Here is a 12,671-nt window from a genome sequence, read left to right as displayed (position 1 = left end):
CCATAAACCACTTTTTACTCAAAGGCAAGGAGTAATAAATGATCTTCATGTCCTTTGAAACCTGAGTGGCTTTTCCTAAGGATATAAATTTCCTTTTAGGAGCCAGCAGATGGACTCATTTTAGGAGTTCATAATTTTTTTAAAGCTGGTTTTTGGTTTCAGGGTTTTTTTTGTGTCTCTTTGGTCCTTGAACATCTTCATGCTGCAGAGCAGGGCTGTGCTGGGAATTCTTTTTGGGAAAAGGGCCTGAAATTCTTTCCTGTGCCATTTCCAGGGAAAGATCCAAAGGGTATCACACTAGGAACAATGGAACAACAAATCTGTGTCCATGTCCACAAAATTCTCTATTTTGGGAAATTCTGTCCCAGTGTAACATTTTACACAAAGATGTTTGTAACTATTTATACCATCCCAAAATTAAATCTACTGGGTTCCCCCCCCCCTAATTAACAAATAAAGATAAATTATTTCTCTTTCATGTCATCCTAATTAATTTTCCTGAAGGACTTCATAATTTTTGTCTATTTATGAAGGAATCTGCCCTTCTGTGTCTCCTGAGTTATTGCATGGATCAATCTGACAGGAAAAAAAACACATGGAGTGTGGGGAGATGTTCAGGAAATGGAAAGATGATGGATGGATGGATGGATGGATGGATGGATGGATGGATGGATGGATGATGGATGGATGGATGGATGGATGGATGGATGGATGGATGGATGGATGATGGATGGATGGAGGGATGGATATATAAATGAGAAATCACTGCTGCAGTTCAAACACTCCAATGTTGCTCCAAAGGTGCCAGGATCAGATTTAGAAAACGGGATGAGAACTTCAGGAATTTTTTAGTTCGTTTCCTGTGTTCTTTGAAGTTTGTTATGCAGGAAAATGGGAAGTGGACTCCGCAGCATTGAAATTATTCAATCTCCAGGGAAAAAAAAAAATTTAGTCCCATGTCAAATTTGGGCTCAAACCTGTTTTTTCAAAAGCCTTCAGAACATGCTGAAGGGGTTCTTTTTCCAAGGAATTTTCACCTGTGGTGCTGTGACTCCACCCCAGGGATCTCCAGAGATCCTGCCCAGCTGAAATGTTCCCTGCTTTGGAAAAAGCAAAACTGTACCCACATTCCTTCCCTTGGGAAAAATCCATGGACATTAAGGAAGAAAGACATCCAGGAGGCTCTGGGCTAAATTAATATCCTGGAATATGGAATAATAGAATCATGGAATGGTTTGCGATGGAAGGAATTTAAAGCCCATCTCATCTCACCAGGGTGCTCCAAGCCCTTTCCAACCTGGCCTTGGACAATTCCAGGGATGGGGTAGCCACAGATTCTCAGCTCAATGGGATGAAATAAAACCAGACTCTAATAAAATCCTGGGTAGAAAATCCATGTAAGACAGGAATTAACAGATTCCTGCCATGTAAAAAAATTGGAATGTCTTTTTAACTTGGATCCTCAGGACTCACCTGGGAGGATTTTTGTTCCAACTGGGATACAGGTGCATTATTCCGAGGCAGGAGACAGTGCTTTTATGGGATACTCTGGAGCCCTTGCAGCTCCTGGAATTTTATCAAGAATCAAATCAAATTAATTTGTGAGCCACCAATGTGATGCAAGATGAGCCAAAAATTCTCTGTTGTGGCAAACTCCCATTGTCTTTCCTGACAGTTCCTCAGTTTTTATTTATAATCTCCATGAATGAGCAGGAAAAGTGAAGCTCCTGCTGGGAAATGCCGGTGGAAATGGAAGGGAAAGCTTCTTGAAATCCTATGAACTTTTATTTTAATCTGATCACTATGAAAAACCTCATTCACTATGAAACCAGCTCTTTTCTTCATTAAATAAAATTAAAAGCCTTTGGCTCAATCCAATAGGATGAGTGGACAGAGGAATTATTGGAAAGCAAAGGTCTTTGGGAAATCACCTGCTAATCATGTCACTGCTCCCTGCAGGTCACAGCTGCCACTTCTGGGGACAAAAACAATCCCTCAATCTCCATCAGGATGATCTCAGGAGGATGGTACTGCTGGGAGGTGCCTCTGCAGGGGACAGCGTGGAAGAAGTGGAGAATCTCCAGCCTGGGGGTTTGGAAAGGATCTTTTGGAAGTGCTTTGCTTTGTGATTGGGATTGAGGCTCTGGAATTGCTGTTTGCCCAGGGAAATTTGTTGGGAATGAAACTCCACCTCTCATACCCCAACCAAAATGTTGCTCTGTAAAATTTTCCTAGAACAAATGAAGAGCCAGAAAATCAGCTCACATTGGTGGCTTCCCATCCCAACCCACCAATGCCAGAATTCCTGGGCTGGATCTGGGAAGAGCCACCAGGATCAGACTGATACAGTCATGGAATAGTTGAGGTTGGAAAACACCTCCAAGATCGAGCCCAGCCATCAACCACCATTACCACGAGGTTCACCACTAAACCACGTCCTCAGGTACCACATCCAAATGGTTTCTGGACACTTCCAGGGATGGGGAATCCCCCTGGGATCCCTGGACATCACTTCCAATGCTGGACAACCTTTTCCATGAAGAAATATTTTGGGATGATGGCTCTGATCAGCACCCTGGGGGAGAAATTTCTTCAGTGGCTGCTATGAACTGTTCTGTTCTTCCTCCAAGCCAAACATCTCTGCAGAGAAATCTGGGATAGGTTTGAGTGCTGGGAGAGTTTTGGTTACATCCCTTTGTGAACTATTCCAAAATCTTCTTTAAAAAAAGAAAAAAAGAGTAATAATAAAAAACCCAAATAAAAATAATAACATTACTTTTTTTTCTCCCAGTGCAGCTCTGCTGGTGTTTATTTATAGCCATCAGATTCCTGAATGAAAGAGCAGCTCAGGAAGAGGAATGGTTTTGCCCTTTCCTGGATCCTTTGGACATTGTGCCCAAGCTAATGAGGAATTTGCTATTTTTTCAGGCCCTGAATGCCTTCAGTGTCTGTAAAAAGCCCCTGACAGCAGCCCCGTGCAGACATTTCCATTTATCCACCTCCTTTCAGGGCGCAGATGCCAAAACTGGACCCGCTCTCACAGTGATGCTCCAGACAGAGGGAATATTGTTCCCTGCATTCCCGTTCCCCCACCAACACCATGTTGTGCCCTTCTTCTTCCTCCCCTCCTTGCACAGCATTATTTGGTTTCCTATGGCCACTGAAGGAAAATATAACTTCTATTTAAAAATGTCCCCTTTACCTTCCTGGTCTTCATATTTCACTGCTTTAAAATGTTGTTAATTAAGGGACAGGTTTTCCAGGGAATGCAGATCCCTTCCTTTCGGTGGGCTCTTCTCACTGCCTTGTGTAGTTCCCAAAAATGGGATTGTTTCCTTTATCCAGCCAGATCTTCCCGGCAGGAAGGGGAAAAGCCACAATCTATGAGCTTTAATCCTAAAACAGAATCATGGAATGGTTTGGGTTGGAAGGGATTTTAAGGATCATCCCATCTCACCCCTGCCATGGCAGGGACACCTCCCACTGTCCCAGGTTGCTCCAAGCCCCAGTGTCCAACTTGGCCTTGGACATTTCCAGGGATCCAGGGGCAGCCACAACTTCTCTGGGAATTCCATCCCAGGGTTTCCCCAGCCTCACTGTAAAATAAATTCTTTGTTAAATCTATCTGTTGTTGGAAAACAAGAGAAAAAAAAAGGCATTAAAAATCACATGCCAAGATTTAATGGTGGAATATGGGCATTAGGATTTGTACCATGGAGTCATGGAATATCCTGAGTGGAAAAGACACACAGGGATCATCCAGTCCAGCTCAGACACCCCCAACGATCCCACCCTGGTCATCCCTGGGAGAATTGTCCAAACATTCCTGGAGCTCTGGCAGCCTTGGGAATGTGCTCATTCCCTGGGAAGTTGTTCCAGTGCCCAGCACCCTCTGGGGGAAGAACCTTTTCCTGATATCCAACCCAAACCTCCCCGGCAGTTTTCATTGTAGTGCTACTAAAAACAAATTTGAATGTTCATATTTCTTTCCCCCCCAAAAAAAGGATTATTCCTGCCTCTCCTGCACAGCTCTCTGGGAACACACAGCTCTGCCTTCCACATATTTCAAAATATTCATTATTTTTGCCCTTTCCAGCATTGCCTCATAAAAATAAATTACAGGAATGAAAATTGGGAAGGCGGTGGTTTAATTTCTCAAAAGCAAAATAATGATTCAAGCTTATGAAAATTGGGTTGTCCAATAGGAAATAGGGAATATGCAAATGGCTGGGGGTGGGAAGGAGGTTTTGGTGCTGGCGGATTCGGCGTTGCCAGGAAAGATTTTCCGCCCCAGCTCAGCCCTGGTGAGGGGTGTCCATGCTCTTCATGGCCATCATCTGGTGGGTTTTAAGGTCACTTCTAACCCGATCCATTCCATGATTCCATGACTCCATAATTCCATGAGTTCCTGACTGAGCCGCCATGGATGCAGGGTGAGATTCCATCACTGGTTTTCCCCCAGCAGGAGATTAGGGACTTCCAGCATTTATTCCCTGCTGTTCCAGGTAGGAAATCCAGGCACATTTTAGGAGCTAACACTGATAACTTCCATGGGAAAAAGCCAATAGGTAAATTAAAAAAAAATAATTATCCAGGTTTCATTTTTCTTGGAATTCATTTCCTGATCACCCCAGTGGTTTTTAGATGTTTTACACAATAATTTGTCCTCAGACCAACAAGTGGCTCCTCCTGCCTGGATTTCTTTCCCTTCAGGGGACTCTTTGCATGAGTGTGGCTTTAATTAATATTTTGCAACCTGCTGAGCTGCCGTTGCCTCTCACCAGTTTGAAATCCACTGGTTCCAAAAGAAAGGATGGAAAATCAATCACCACAGGACCTTTTTTTAAACAACTTCTCTAATTAAGAAACCTGCTGAGCAAAGCGACCAAGCACGTGGATAAGTCCATCTGTATTCAGGCAGATGCAGAAAGTTTGGAATGTGCTTCCCTCCAGAGGAATTGCCTGATGGATTGGGACCTCAAGGAAAACAGGAGACATCCATGTGCTCTTCCTTTAATGATGCTGTATTTTATATTCTGTAACCAGTTCTTTTGCAATGTGGATTTTTATCCCCTTGAAAGCACTTCCACGGAATATTTCTTGGCACGTTTTTGTCAAACCTCGTTTTGAATATTGAAGGACCTGGGGAAGAAAAAGAAGTGCACATTTCACTGAATCCCAGGATTTCTGGGGTTGGGAAAGATCTCCCACACTGAGCCCAAGCTGTGCCCCAATGCCCACCCTGTTGCCAGCCAACAGCACTGAGTGCCACCTCCAGGAATTCCTTGGGCACTTCCAGGGATGGGCACTCCAAACTTCTCTGGGCAGTTCCAAATCCTGACCACCCTTCCCACAGAGAAATTCCTGCTGATGTCCAACCTGACCCTCCCCTGGCACAACATGAGGTCATTTCCTCTTATTTCACACCCCTGGAGCTCTGAGAGCCCGGAGCTGAACCCTCTGCTCCTGACAAGGATGACAAAATCTCCTAAATGTTTCCCTCTAATCTGAGATTTCACATTCAGCAGAAAAGTGGGAATATTTCAAGGGAGATTATCCCAGTGATAAAACCATGTCCTTCACAGGAAAAGCAAATTTGTTTTTAAGCCATTTTTATTATTAGGCAGCAAAATATGGAGAGGGACTTTTCCCAAGAGCATGGAAGGACAGGACACAGGGAATGGCTTCCCACTGCCAGAGGGCAGGGATGGATGGGAGACTGGGAATTGGGAATTGAGAAGGAATTCCTGGCTGGGAGGATGGGATGGGGCTGAGATGGCATTCCCAGAGCAGCTGTGGCTGCCCCTGGATCCCTGGCAGTGCCCAAGGCCAGGTTGGACACTGGGGCTGGAGCAGCCTGGGACAGTGGGAGGTGTCCCTGCCATGGCAGGGGTGGCACTGGCTGGGATTTAAGGTCTTTCCCATCCAAACTATCCCATGTTTCCTTGTTAAACCTTCTCAAGTGCGCAGAACTCAGCAGAGCAGGAGCAGCTTGGCTTTCCTGTGGCATGAACAAGTCAAATCTATGTTTTCAGTGGGAATTAGGTCAAGCAGCCACTTGGAAAAAAATTCCTCATTTTCCAGGACTCCATCAGCTGCTGGGTGACCTCCTGTCCTCACATCCCACCTGGAACTTGTCAAACCCCATAAATCCCTGGAAAAGGCCCTGTTTTTGGCAGCTCCTCTCCACTGAACAAGCTGCTTTTGAAAGCTCCCACTGAGACCTATTTATATCCCAAACCTTCTCTTGGGCTCCATGGATAACACAGGGATTGCAAGGAATTCCAAGGTGAGAATTTAGGGTTGTCATAATTTGATATCTCATAAAGTTCTTCTCCTCCAGTTCCATTTTTGTAGGGTTAAAAGAGGAAAAGGATCTTTATAAAAGGGTGGAAAAATCCAGGCTTTTTCTTCCTGGAATGTCCATAACCAGATCCTTCCCTTCTCCCAAGCAGGACACAACCAATGTCAATTAGTGCTTGTCCAGTGATTAAAATCTGTCTCCTCACATCCTGTTTTCCACAAAAAAGCACCAGGATGTGCCAAAAGGCTGTTGCAGAGCCAGTTTGCTCCCAGCACTCCAGGAGATGGGAATTGTGCCAGAAAAACCTGTCAGCTTTTGAAAACCAATGTGCAGGACGTGGGAAGACCCAGAGCCAAGACCCTGCCTTGACCGAGGAACTGCAGCAGCAAAATATGGGATTGACTGATCAAAATTGTCCTCATCCACCCAAAATGATTCTTTGGAGAGTGGGATGAGCATGGTGGAGCTGTAAATGGGAGAGGATAACTCCATATATGCTTTGGTTTGGAATATTTTCATCTGAGCTCATTATTTCACCAATAAATTGATGTTAAGAGTGAGGAGCTGACACTGCTGAAGGTTTGAGTCTTCAGAACTCCAAGGCTTCAACTGTGAATAACAAAACTCAAAGCCAATAATTTTTTGACCATAAATTTTTAACAAGAATCATCATTTATATTTTTATATCTCAAATGCCAAGAATTTTTTTGGATTTTTTCCCAGTGACTTTGAATTAACCAGACATTCCCGGTGAGGATCTGCCTGGTATCCCATGGTTGTGTTGGTTCTGTTTTTGCCCCAAAACAATGCCCTGCAGAGCTCAGTTTTATGGAGTGATATAAGGAATTTATCAAGGAAAAACATTCAAAATCCCAAAGTTTTCTGTGATTATTGATTTCCCCAGACAGGACATACTGGGATTTTGCTTCAATAGGAAAGAATCCAATACTGGCCAAATTCACTCTAATATAGAATAAAAGAGTCCAAAAATTCCAGCAATGACCTTCTACTTGCTTTTTTCCATGAAAATCCACACCTTGCAACCTGTTCTCCGATATTTATTTATCCAAACATCTTGTAGATGCTTCAGGCCACAGCAGGAGTCCTTTAGAATAAAGCGCAGACAAGAAAAAGAGGAAAAACCATGAATTTGTGGTGCAGATGGAATTTTATCTAGTTCCTGTGAAGCCCTGATGCAACACAAAGGCACCTGCCTTCCGTATTTTATTGTATTTTCCAAAAATATGAGTAAAACCAAGGGATGAGACATCCTGAGCTTGGCAGAAGAGGATGGGATTTGTGACTTTTTTTATGGCTGATCTGGGAGCTGATTGGGAAAGGGAGGGAAGGTTGGGAATGGTTATTCCCTCTCCTTGAATCCTCCCCAGAGTGGGACAAAGCAGATGGGACTGAGATGCAAAAAACTCCTTAAACTCCAGACATCAGGAGCACACTGGATATCCTAATTTTTTGCACACTGGAGCAAATTTATTCCTGCTCCAATCACTCTGGAGTCACACATTCCTTCCCTTTTGCCCCTCCAGCTTTGCCATCCCTCCCTCCAGGACTGTGATCTCCTAAATCCCACCTGGACACTCTCCTACAGAAGTGGCAGTGGACCTGAGAGGGATGAGGAGGGCAAACCTCATGACTGATAAGTTAAACACCATCCACTCTCTTTTTTGAATAACAATTTGATTATTTCTCGCTGCCTTCCAGAGAGGAGAATGCCTCTAATCCCGTTTTACCCTCTTTGGGTTTAGAATTAGTTTCCTAAGCTTTTAGGATAATGAAAAGGCACCGCTGTCATCTGGCACCATTCCTTTCCCACCACCTTGAAGCCCCCCCAGCCTTGTGAAGTTGCTGAGCATCCCCCACAACGCTGGAAATCCTGGGAATCTGCACAGAGGAAGGTGCTGCTTGCAAGGATGAAGAGGGAATTCTTTCCACAGCCACCAAAATGGGATTTCCTTGAGTTTTTTGACCCTTTGTGGGTTGCATTTAAAGTCAATTCAAAAAGAACCCAAAACCAAAACAAACCACTGGAGTTTGATGATTCTTTACTCTTCTGTCGGATTTGGAATTCAGAGTTCTTTGCTCCTCTGTTTCTCTTTTGTTGAGGAGGAAGAAAAGAAATATGCGAATGTGTCGAAAATCATGGAATTATTTAAAAACCCTCTAAGATCACAGAGTCCAACTGTTAACCCTGCACTGCCAGGGCCACCACTGCCCCATGTCCTCAAGTGCCACATTTCAAATCCACAGAGATTTGAAATCCCTCCAGGGATGGGGGCTCCACAATTGCCCTGGGCGGTGCCAAGGCCTGAGCACCCTTTCCATGGGGAAATTCCTGCTGTGCCCACCCTGAGCTGTCCTGGCCCAGCCTGAGGCCATTCCCTCTGCTCCTGTCCCTGTTCCCTGGAGCACAGCCCGACCCCCGGCTGTCCCCTCCTGGCAGGAGCTGTGCAGAGCCACAAGGGCCCCCTGAGCCTCCTTTGCTCCAGACCAAAAAGTTCATCCACAATCCCAAGAGATTTGGGGCTCTTGGGGTGCAATAAATTTCTTCCAGCCCTAAATGATTAAAATGAACAGGATCTCAGGAGTGCCTTGGTTGGGACCTCCCCTTTTTACCCTGGAAGTTCCTTCCTACCATGGACACCTTGTGTTGGAGAAGAATTGGTGTCCCATGTCCTGGATTGGGAGGAAGATCTTCCCAGGGATATCACACAAAGCTCTTCCTGGGGATATCACATATTGCATTTTTGGGCTTTTCCATTGCCCAAGTGCAGGATCAGCAGGAAGACTTGGACCTTCTCCTTATTCCAGATCTCCAGGAGCATTTGGACCCTGCTCCCAGGGATGCCCAGGGTGGGATTGTTGGGATGTCTGTGCAGGGCCAGGATTTGGACTGGATGATCCTTGAGGGTCCCTTCCCATTCAGGATATGCCATGATTCCATGATTCACCCCCTCTGCTCCCACCACCTGGGAGTGGGGACATCAGGAATCCCATCTTTCATTTTGATAGGATTGAAAGAGATTTTTCCTCAGGTTTGTTTCATCCACAACTTCATCATTCCCAGGCAAGGGAAACATGAGCAGGAACAGGCGCAAAGACCATTTTCTACAGCAGGTTTTGATAGAATTTCCCAGTGTTTACAGGTCAAAATCCCTGGAGAGGATTAGCCTGGAGCAGCAGGTGGGCTATTTCATTAGGAGAAGCTTTTTCCCTAATAGGAAAAATAGGAATTTTTTTTTTTTTTTTTTTTTTACATAAATGTGGGAGATTTAAACATGAGCTTAACAATTCCAATCCATTTATCTGTGTTTTAATCAATCCAAAAGACCCAAATTGAGGGAAACCCTCTGGGAACCCTCTCAAAGTGAGTTGTACCTTGAAATATCTTTATTCAAAATATTTTCCCTGCTCCTCCTGACTTTTATTGCCTTTGGATGGCTGCAGCTCCAGATTTTTGGGGAAGCATCTTCAGGGAATATTTTTCCAGAAAGATCCAAGACGAGTTGTTTAATCCATTATAAATAATGGTAGAACCTCCAAATTTTTGGGACTAATTATAGATAGGTTGTTAAATCAAGGCTTCTGAATAACATATAATAATTCATATGGCTGCTAATATGACAAGGAATCTGCCAGATAAAGAGCAAAATAGAAGGAGTGGGAATATTTAGGAAGGTTTAATGATGAATTAAGGAATTCTTGTGGTTCTTCCTGGGGATTTTAATTGGAAGTAGAGAACATTTAGTGCCCCTGTTTCTTGCCTCATTTAACTCTACCAGGGGTTGTCTGTTCCTTTGTTTTCAGGATGTGCTCCCCGTGGTTCAACCTATCCTGTTAATGATATTCCATGAGTTTTGTTACAGCTTTTTCTCTTCTTCCAGGACAAGAAAATCTCCTTTGTAGAGGTTTCCCAGGGAGTTGTGCAGTGCCACAAGGTCCTCCCTGAGCCTCCTTTTCTCCAGGCTGAGCCCCTTTCCAGCTCCCTCAGGAATTCTCCAGCCCCTTCCCAGCTCCATTCCTTAACCCTGGACATGCTCCAACCCCTCCATGTCCATCTTGTCACGTGGGAGCCAAAATAAGTTAAAATTTTGCCCTTTTTCTGCTCAGAAGAAGCATCTAAATCCAGTTTTAAAGCATCACAGCTTAGAAAAAGTCTGTCCTGGGCATCAGCAGAGGAACAAGGGCTCTTCTTTTTTGTTCTTCTCATTTCTGAAGCTTCAGCCTGACTTGATTTATTCCCTGTACATCGTGGCTCTTCCTTTAGACAAAGAGACTCCCTTTTAAAGCAGTTTTAAAAGATGTTCTCATCTCTCTTGTCTGGGCTGAATTGAAATCACAGCTGGTTTGTCCCTGACATCGCTAAACAAACAAATGCCTTCTCCTGGTGTTAAATATTAAAAGAGTATCAAGCACAGAACAGGTGATTAATGACTCGGATGCTTCCACCTGGCAAATTGAATTACTGGGAATATTGGACAGCACAAACTTCATCATAAATTGATTGTTCCATCCTTACTTAGAGTGGAAGGAAAACAATCCCAGAGGGCTGGGAATGAGCCATTCAAGTGTGGCCTCAGACCTGAAACTTCCCTCAGATCCCTTTGTTGACTTGCGTGGAAAGCTCTGAATATTTCATGAATGCCAGACCTTGGAAATGGAAATGGTTGGTCCTTAGGGATGTCCCAGTGCAGGCAGGTCCTGCAGGAGATGGGATGGGCCCATTTCCAAAATGCATCATGGAATCATGGAATTCTGAAGGTTGGAAAAGTCGTCTAAGATCAACCCAACATCAACCAGCAACATCAACATAAACCACGTCCTCAAGTGCACATCCAGGTGTTTTTTGAACACTTCCAGGCAGCTGTGACAGGGTTTGGCAGCCTTTTCCATGAAAAAAAATTCCCAAATATCCAGCCTAAACCTCCCCTGGCCCAGCCTGAGGCCGTTCCCTCTGCTCCTGTCCCTGTTCCCTGGAGCACAGCCCGACCCCCCGGCTGTCCCCTCCTGGCAGGAGCTGTGCAGAGCCACAAGGGCCCCTGAGCCTCCTTTGCTCCAGGCTCAGCCCCTTCCCAGCTCCCTCAGGAATTCTCCAGCCCTTCCCAGCTCCCTCAGGAATTCTCCAGCCCTTCCCAGCTCCCTCAGGAATTCTCCAGCCCCTTCCCAGCTCCATTCCCTTCCCTGGACCTGCTCCAACCCCTCAATATCATTTGTACTCCCGAGGAATGAAGCCATAAATCAAATTCCCGTTCATTTTGACTCTTCTACTCATTCCCTGATCATCCACTAGACTTCATTACTCACAGATAAATCCCAGATAGTAATTGATAACAAAACTCCATATAAAAGATGGAAAATTATCTTTTATAAACTTTTTCTGTTTTTTCCTGATGACACAACCCCAGCAGAGCACCCCCAACTCACACGCAGCTTTACTTTGCCATTTTCCAACAGCTCTGACACATTTTGGGAGCAGCCAGAGTACCTGGTGCCAGCCTCTCATTGGGACAAGCTCAGCCTGAAGTAAATTCCGTTTAATCTGAGCTTTTGCTGTTCCTAAGCCCTGAGATGACACCTCCAGAGGGAATTTCAGCTTCCCCACACATGGATGATTTTCCAAAACCTCCAGAAAATATCGGGGTTTTTTCATTTCCAAACAAAATGAATTAGAAAGCCATTTCTGAGTGATTTTTAATTTACTTTGTCCTGCCCACACCGATGGACTCTTCCCCTTGGGCGACTTCTGGTCACCAGCTCCAAAAAGGCTTGGAGGGGTCAGCAGAAGGGGGAGCAGAGGCAACACCACAGATGGAATTGAGCAAAGCTTTATATGTTAAAATTTGACACAAACAAAACAAGACTACTAAAATATTTTCCTTAAACTTTATTACAACATCTAATTACATCATTAAGACACTTAAAAAATAACAACAACTCACTTCTTACCAACAACAACCAAAGATTTCTTTGTTACAAAACATTTAAAAAACTTTCTAAACAATAATATATTACTTACAAATAATTATTCTAACCAGTCACTAAAAACATGTATACATCTACTTCAAACAGTACTTGCTTAAATACTTTCTGTTAGCAATACACGATACTCCATTATTAAACTTAAAACCTTCTATCTTACTAAACATTTTTTCTACCATCTTAAAGTCTATTTTAACCAAACCTAAAACTCAAACCATTATTTCATATCCTTACTATACTATTACAACTTTTCTACTTTCAAACTTTACAACTAATTCTAAATTCTTTACTATTTTTAAGATCTACTTTCAGAACTTTCTAAAAATTTCCTTACCTTTATTATATTTCCCACACTTATCCACCCCTAGTGGTG

The sequence above is a fragment of the Passer domesticus genome, chromosome 6 (genome assembly GCF_036417665.1).
Source record: "Passer domesticus isolate bPasDom1 chromosome 6, bPasDom1.hap1, whole genome shotgun sequence".
NCBI classification, from domain to species: Eukaryota; Metazoa; Chordata; class Aves; order Passeriformes; family Passeridae; genus Passer; species Passer domesticus.
This window is presented reverse-complemented; position numbering follows the sequence as displayed.